Below are 9,107 nucleotides of genomic sequence, written 5' to 3'. Positions count from 1 at the left end.
TTTATTAACTTAAAATTACCAACCGTCATAGCCGTTTCCTACCAAAATTATGCATTTCCAAGCATCCCAGTTTGCCCCACAGTGGCTACATTGACTCAAATACCTGAAAATTGGTTTATTTCACCACAGCACACATGGCTTTGTCAATCCAAGCACATATGGGGATGTTTAAGTGGGTTTTCAATCATTTATTTACTTATAAGTATCAAAAGTCTTAGTCGCTTGCTGGCACAATTATGTATTTCCAAGCAATTCAGGATGCCCCACGCATGGCTATTATATCAAGCGTCTAAATCTTGGATCCTATCAACTTGCCAATTCAAGTGCATATGTGGATGTTAAAGAGAGTTTTAAGGATGTATGGACATAAAAGTAGGCTACCAAAAGTCATAGCTTGCTGCCAAAATAAGCATATACGTTCCCCCCAGTGGCTACATTGAGTCAAATCATGCTGGATTATTTCTGCAAGGCGTATGTTCACCTATCAATTAAACTAAAATGTGGATATTCAAGTGGGTTTTGAATTAGGCTATGTAAGTTGTGTGTAGGCAAAACATACCTATTTTTACAGAAAAAAAAACGAACTGGCAGCATATCCAAAACGGTCTCAGATTTGACATTGCAAAACTGTTTTTTATTTTTATTTTAGAATGGCACACATCTGGCCTATAAGCACAACTCAAAATACATATTTACAAGTGGGTTTTGAAGGATCCAAGCCAGGAGTATTAAGACAAAATGCCAAAATCAAAATCTGAAATAAAGTTAGGCCAAACTAAATATTTGTTTTGTGTGTAATATTGTTTTGTGTGTAATATTTTTAGTATTATTTCCAGAGTAATACTAATACCACTGCTGCCCATTAACAGATGTTAGGAGACCTTTTTAATGAATACTTACCACCGTCATGAAATTCAAAGTAGGCTATTTGTTATGACCGCCATTTTGAATGTCCAGAAATAGAATTTTTAGCTGCAAAACTTACTGTACTTTGGTCATACTATTAGATATCACTTTAGGCCTATTATTTAGTAATTAATCATGAAAAGATCTAATTTGGCAATGGGCAGCACTGTTTCAATGAGCAGCATAGTTGCAATACTCTGGCCAACATCCTACACAGCGCACCTTTAAGTAGACCTAATATGTAACGAATTGGTCATTGCCATTCTGGTAACAGCTAATTTAGGTCTACAGGGGTAGTGTTTTAAAATGTTACATACACTCTTCTCCATCATCATGCATGGTAGTTCATATTGTGTTACATATGAATGAGCTGTTTCATTGGCCTGGGCCCACTCATATTCCTCTGACAACCAAATTTCATGTTCAAGTCTTGTTACAACATACATTAATGGTGTATGTGGGCCAACTGTGTAATACACATTTGAAATGATCCCATGGGCTGCATGAAATTAAGATTTTGCCCCCAGTGTTATGTACAATAAAACTGTAAACAATGCGCTACACACAGAGCTGTTAAAGTCTAGCCATACCAGACGTTTATTTCACTGAACTCGCATCCCAGCATGCCCTGCACAAATGTTATTATGTCGTCTTCAAGTAGCATCAGGAAATATGAAATATCAGCACAGGCAACAGAGCAGACATAACATTTCCCCCCTCCCCAGGGGAGACCCAGGAACATCATTCATATTGTCAGAGTACATAGTCCCTGAGATGGCCTGGATGGGCCCTTGTACGGGCCGGTCGCCTCCAGGTCTGTTGCAGTAGGCGGCGGCACCTTGCGAACACGGCGGAAAATGGCGGGACCCAGCTGCTCAGTCACTTGCAGTGGGGCAGAACAGAATGACTTGAGCTTGTGGCCCCGGGTAGGCCTGCGGATCCTCAATCAGTCCAGTGGAGCAAGTGTGGGGCTTTTAACCCTGTGGGAGCGGTCAAAGCACTGTTTCACTCTGCGTTGATGAGTGGCGACCCAGCTGCTCCAGTGTCTGGTGTCGCGCACCATGCGGGGCAGATGGTAGTGGGCCAACAGGGAACTGCAGACGATCCAAAGGTAAAGGCAGTTCGGTCTAAGTTTAATGTGAAGACTAGCAAAAAACACATTCTATTAATTTAACATATACTCAACTCCAAGCTCAAACCTGATAAAGGCATATAGTATATTGACAATTCAGAATTCAAAACAAGGACCAACCAGATGTGTCAATTACGTAAACTTTGACAAAGTTTTGTATAAAAATCACCTGTCACATCGACTTGACTGGTCCCTTGAAGAAGAAATGTTACAGACTGTACACAATTCAGAATCGTTGGCAGGCATCATTAATGTATCACAGCTATTCAAACCACCTGAAATAAAATATGACTTATAGTGGATCGTGTAGAATTATACTGTGAGTCTGCATACAGCCTCTGGTCATGCCATGACCAAGTGAAGACGTATGGCAGTTCTTCAGTCACTTGGTCATAATTCGGCATCCTGGGATGGGAGAGAGGAGGGACGATTCGGCATGACAGTCTGGTAGATGAAGATGTTGGCGAGTCTGGAGTTGCGGAAGCAGATACTCCTGTACCTCTACCCGGAGGGCAGCAGGCTGAACAGCTTGTATGCGTTGTGGTATCACTGCCAATAATCAGTCCTTCATAGGTGAAGCAGGTGGTAAATGTCTTGCTTGAGGGGAGTGGGGTCCCAGAAGCCTTGTTGTAGTCTGTGCAGCTTCCACCCCACATAGTGATGATGAATCTACGGAATTCGGTGACACACTGGAAACAACATAAAAAACAGGAGATATATATTTTAAACAAATATATACATTTTTTTTAAAGCAGGAGATATATACACAGAAACATATACATAACAATCTCAAATTAAATACAGATTCAGACATTATAATGGCTTTCCACTTGTTGCTGCATTTGGGGAAATGATACATTTTTTTAGTGTACTCATCCCTCTCAACTTTCAAGCAGTTTGTGGAGACTCATCTCGTCTGAGAGAGCTCCCCTACATAACAAAGCATTCATTCCTAATCTGTAATTCATAACCCTATGCACTTACTTTATCCTGCTTACACACGATCAGTAGGTCTTCAGTTTTACAATGGTTTACTTGTATACAGCTGTCCTCTGTGTTCACCCCACACTCTGATCCACATGGATACACATTTGGATAAAGTGTCTGCTAAATGCATTGTAATGTAATATAATGTGATAAAATCACAACACCAAAACAACAACTAAACTGTACTTAAGTTAACCTTCCTCTACTTGGTGGGTTAAAAGATGTCAAGTAGACATATTCTTTTCAGCTTTACAATGTAGAGGGGTGATATTTGTGTGGAGATCTACAAACACAACTGGGAGGTTAGCATGGTCCATTCTGCAGGAGCAGCACTGAGCAATGTGTGCGGTGTGGGGGAGATAATATGGTTAGGTTGAGAAATATGGTTAACTACTTCTACTGTGATCCACCTTCATAGTACACGGACGTAAGACACTTTACCACTGACAGATATTTGGTTGTCTATTGACCCCAAGTGATGGCCTTCAAAAACATCACAGGCAGGATAATGGAGCGCAACTTGAAAAGAATATGCTTTTTCGACAGATAAAGTAAAACATACCTGCAACCAAACTGGCAGCGTGTTCACTCATCATCTCCTTAGCACATACCCATTAGAATCTGTGAAAAGTGTAACATGCAATGAAATTAGAGTTGTCTGCCTGTATTGTGAAACTCAAACATTCTAATGACTAATCTTGCGGAGCGAGTAATTAGTGGTGTGTGTGTGGAGTCAAGTCAGTTATATTGTCATTTTCTTCATATGCACAGGTTATACAAGTAAAATGAAATTCTCACTCTATGCCATGTCAGGACATAGTCTGTAAATGTCAGTTCTGTGTATGTCTGACATTAGTGCAAGACAGGACACGTAACACTAGTAACAATAAATTAATGAATTAATAAATAATTACAACAAGCAGCGTTGGTGCATTGTATGTTACAGAGGCCAGCAGTTCTTGGTAGTGGAGGTCTGAGGTAGTGCAGGTAAGGTGCAGGTAAGGTGCAGTCACATGGTGCGGTTCCATAGGAGCTGTCTGTGTGTGTGTATGCGTGTGCGTGTGTGTGTCCTTTCCACGAGGGACAGGATCAACAAGCCGGTATGTACAGTATGATGTCAAACGCAAACAGGTAATTTGAGTAATCTGGGTCTTCACTTTTTCCCTTGGATGCTCATCAGTGTAGGGCCTCTAAAACTTGGTCGAAGTAGACAAATACTGAGGCACTCAAGGTAACATTTTTTTCTTTTATTATTTGGCTACAATGCCTACGTGTTTCGATCCTTATGTCCCTTCCTCAGGGCATATGTAAAAATTGTAACCTTTAGGAGTTTAGTGCCTCAGCATTTTTCTACCTATGTATGATGTGTTGTATGTTGTTGCAGGATCCAGACAGTTAATGTTGGGTAGTGTATGAATGGGATAGTGGGGTAGTGTGTTTAGAGAATGCCAAAAATCTGCACATAAGCAGTGTAGTCAGTAGATCCACATCACAAGATGAGATTCTGGGGGGTGAAATGGGATGAATTTGATGTGCAAAATAGAAAGACCACAGCTGACCGACCAGTATGACAAAATGTTCAGTTTGTGTATGCTTACCTGCAAATTAGTCTCTGGAAGTAGGAGGGGGAGGGCTGGATTATCTGACGGAGGCTGGACAGGATGAATTCCATGGGAATGGTTGAAGAGGGCAGTCGGGGTGCCCGGAGTGTCATCACTACCCCTCGCTGTAGCTCCTGGATCAGCTGGGTTGTTGGCACTGCCTGGGCTGAGGAGCTGGATTTCTGTTTTTGCCATGATTGGTAGACCCTTTGAATAACTCGTTACCAGCATGATCTATGTAGGTGGGAACAAGCAAAATCCACAAAGATGGTGTGTATACAGCAGGGGTGAACATAGTTTTCATGTCTTACCGGTGCTATACCCCACCCATCCCCACCCTCAACCAAACAAAATAAACATGAGCATTACAGATCTATAACTGACTCTTTCAGGTGTCTTCATAGGACACTTGTCTCAAATGGCAGTGTATGTGTTTTTCCACACCTTGCTTTTTCAGATGAGGGTTTTTGTCCAGCATTAACTCTGTTCTCTTACCAGCTATGTGCTGCTGCTGTAAATGTTATACCAGTCATACACACCTGTGCGCAACGGTACACTTTCAGATGCCTAGGAGCGATGCGATGGAGATGCCTAGGGAAATGCAGACATAACATATGATGACCATATGATCACAAGACTACTACTACTGTAACAAAACAACAACAAAAACACAAATAACAGTACTAAAAACATTATGGTAAGCTTATTTAGTCACACAGCATCTCATTCATATGCAGTTAAAAAAAAAAACATGAAAAAATAAAACAGCCCCACCCAATGAAGTTCGATATAGAGTTGGGGGAATTAGAATATGTAATGGAAATGGGCCATTTTATACAGAGAAGCATTTGAAACAAGGTAGACACAGTTTTGGCTGCAATGCTAGGTTGGGTGCCATAGTCAATAGGATTTTTTTTTTTTTTATTAAATTACTATGACATTATACTTTAGCTGACGCTTTAGTCCAAAGCACAGAGTATTGGTTACAGTCCCTGGAGCAGTGTGGGGTTAGGTTACGTGCCTTGCTCAAGGGCACCTCAGCCATGGAGCAAGATAGGGAGTGGAAAAGTGGGATTCTAACCTGCAACCCTCTGATCTGACGCCCGCCTCCTGCTCTAGGCTGCCTACTTCATGTATAGATGCAAATGTAAGTTCAAACACATTTTACCTGCATGTACAGAAAGAATGGAATTTGAACTTGAAACACCTAACCAAACCTGTAGCCTACACACACAAAATGACTGCCCATGTAGCCTACCTGGGACAGAAGCACCAGCTCAGTAGGTTAATGACAGAACCAGTCCGAAGCAGGTACAAAATATCCTGTCACCTGAAAGTTGGGGAGAGAGAGAGAGAGAGAGAGAGAGAGAGAGAGAGAGAGAGAGAGAGAGAGAGAGAGAGATTAGTGAACCTGTCAAGCAAGTGCTCTGCTCAGAATGAGATTTCAGAGTACATATCGCGCTATTTACTCTCTTTAGCAGAACTTTGGCGCATCTGACGTCGTTTTCAAAGTTCTGCTTGCTTGATGAGGCCGAGATACCGCTTGTAAAACCAAACAGTATAAATAATTATGGACAGAATAATTTGCCACGCGAGCAATAATGGGTAGGCTAGGCTAGGCTACACAGTAGAAGCAGCTGGCTGGTAAAACCAACTGTGACAGTCAGAAAAGTTTGGCGACTAAACGATGTGACCTGGAAGATGCATTCAAATATAGCAGTTAATGCACATTCACCTTATCAATTAAATTAACTTACCTCCAGTCCAATACGGTCCAGCTAAACCCAGTACATGGGAATGCAGTCCGTAAAATCCACAATCCAGAGAGTGGTCGCAATAAAATGACATCATTGGTGTAGTAGCAGAGGGAGGGGGTCTGGGGATTTATGAATGAAATATTTGAAACTATTCAAAACGTTGTAGGCCTAGAGGTTGTTGTGCGCAAATCACGCTCTGGACAAATTTATGTCAATGTTTACAGGGTTCGTTTTAATTCAATCAAACAGAAAAAGACTTGCTAAAATCAAAACTTGACTTTAACAGCCCAAAAGAGCTCAGTATTAGTTTGTGGGGACTTAACAGCATATTCATAATGAGTCGTTACGTTAAGCAACGTGAATAACGTTTTGTTTTTGCTAACAATAAAGCCTCCTGGCCTTAAAAGATAGTGCTGGCTACTGCGCATGTGTGACATAAAAGAGAATGCGTCGTTATATCGACGCAATTTTGGTTTTGGTTTGCGTGATAAATGAGACGCAATTCATTCGAGATCACGTTGACTCATGTATACATTCAAGGGTACAGTATGGCATCATAAAGGATCTGCCCTTACCTATTAGACAAAAAGAAAGGTGATATTGGATGATATTGTAGCTTTATTTCTCTGAGCAGGAAATAAAGCTAGGCCTTGTATAGCCGGTGAGCTTTTTTTAACCTGTGGGATAAAATCTGTAGGCTACCCATGCGTACTGGCCTACAGTACTGTTGATTCTTATTGAGCTATTTTCAATTATTGAGAGAGACACTTTACGTTTCCTATCTGACTATAAACTAGCAACAAGGTTAACTGACCATGAATTGCACTTTCTTATATATATATGTTTTTTGGGGGCATTTTGGCATTTATTACGATAGTGCAGTGAAGAGTTGGACAGGAAGTGAGTGGGGGGAGAGAGATGGGGAGGATTCGGCAAAGGACCCGGGCCGGAATCGAACCCGGGTCAGCCGCGTAGCAGACGAGTGCCCTACCGTTAGCAGCACGGTAAGGTCTGAAATGCACTTCCAAGCAGCTCTGCACTAACTGACAAGTGCACTAGCTGAGACAGGTTGAGTGCAGCTGCCGCAGCAGTGCCATAATTATATCTGACCAGGCGCTGACTTGGCTCAGCCTATAACGTGTCATTACAGCTATATAGTTGCAGCCAGCCCATGGGTGCATTGGTGTATGGTTATGTTATGATTATGGTGTTGTTACGGTGTGGTTCTGTATGGTTATGATATGGTGGTGTATGGTGATGGTATGATTGTGTAGGCTATATGGTTGGTGTGGGCGTATGTGTATGTGGGTGACTCTGTGGCTCAGTGGGTAAAAGGCGTTATTAGCTACAAGTTGGAGGATAAGACTCTAAACCAGGGATGGATTATGGATATTATACTGTATATGTGTATACTATACCAGAGACTCTTTAAGTTTATAGAGATATGCCAATGTAATAGGTTGCTATGGGCAACATGAACAGGTTCCGGTCTGCCTAAAGGGACGTGTCATAACACTCCTAGCACTGAATAGAACAGTCCTAAGGTCTGCCTAAAGGGGACCCGCCCCTTGCAATTGTAGAACCCGGAAACAATGGGCCAATGGAACCTCTCTCTCTCTACTCTCTCTGACTATACTGTATGTATATGTATATGTATTTATGGGGGGGGGTTACCTATATATATACGGCATAGATAGGCCTATGGGGGAGGGGGGTGTATTGGATAGGATAGTGGAGAGCAGATAGGAAGTGTGTTGGAGAAATGACACAAGCCAGACTCGAACCTGGGTATGTACCGTAGGTACTTTCCATCTGCATGTTAAATGGAAACCGTTTCGAAATGGGCCTTGATCATAAACCATTACGGTCAAGTTACACGGAATGGGTTGAGTAGTGCCTGATTATGCAATCACTATGTATGTCTTGAATAAATGTTTGCTTAAAGTTGTGACGAGTAAGGATATTGCAAAACTCATGACTAACCATGACTAACCAAGCCTCATGGCTGCATATATATATGTATTACTGTATATATCACTATACACTATATATTTAACAACAAAGATGTACTGTAGGTACACTATGCTACCATGAGAACCCTTTGGGATGAGGATTGGGAAAGGGTCAGTTTGTCCTGTCCCCTTAGTACTTGAGACCAGGGGAGTAGCACCAAATTCTGGGATGTAGGCCTATGCGCCCAGCTGTAATGGACCCACCACCCCTGTCATTAATATGTAAAAAATTACTTCCAATGAGACCAGACTTCCCGTGAGGCATCCCCCCCCCACCGCGTATGGGGCCGTGGTGAGTCAGCCCCACTTTACCCCCCTAATTTGACACACCTGCCTGTGGCCCCATGGGCCCATGAATACCCCCCCCCCCCCCCCAAACCTCAAATTGCTCACAATGAAAATGAAAGTAAAAACAGACATGCAGACACATTTTCCGTAGACATTCTATATAGTCATTTACACCTGCACTAGTCTGGCCATGAAAAAGCGAGATTTTTTTTTTTCAGTTTTCCCGTAAAACAGCTTATGCCTGAATATGAGCACATTGCCTGATGGGGCCCTAATCTGCCAGTGGGTGTGGTATGGCCAGCCAATGTGCTCATATTCACATATAGCTCATTCACACTCTATTGTAAATGCATCATAATCGGGAATAAACACATCTGAAATATTCACACTTATAAAAAATATATTATATACAATTTATACTACT

At 41.9% G+C, this 9,107-nt stretch overlaps 1 long non-coding RNA gene across 2 annotated transcripts; it reads right to left on the bottom strand.

Moving 5' to 3' along the window:
- Window positions 1-1,485: 1,485 nt before the first annotated feature.
- LOC134446783 (uncharacterized) lies at window positions 1,486-6,688 on the bottom strand. Of its 2 annotated transcripts, XR_010034493.1 has the most exons (7): window positions 6,384-6,688; window positions 5,885-5,956; window positions 5,708-5,794; window positions 5,166-5,217; window positions 4,624-4,860; window positions 3,588-3,646; window positions 1,486-2,727 (listed from the first exon to the last, which is right to left on the bottom strand). It is a non-coding gene; the product is annotated as an uncharacterized LOC134446783 (long non-coding RNA). The 2 variants fall into 2 exon arrangements; XR_010034492.1 differs by lacking the exon at window positions 5,708-5,794.
- Between the last annotated feature and the right edge of the window lie 2,419 nt (window positions 6,689-9,107).

This window comes from Engraulis encrasicolus, chromosome 4, assembly GCF_034702125.1.
Source record: "Engraulis encrasicolus isolate BLACKSEA-1 chromosome 4, IST_EnEncr_1.0, whole genome shotgun sequence".
NCBI classification, from domain to species: Eukaryota; Metazoa; Chordata; class Actinopteri; order Clupeiformes; family Engraulidae; genus Engraulis; species Engraulis encrasicolus.
Note: the sequence above shows the minus strand (reverse complement) of the source record. Positions and strands in the feature narration are given on the sequence as shown.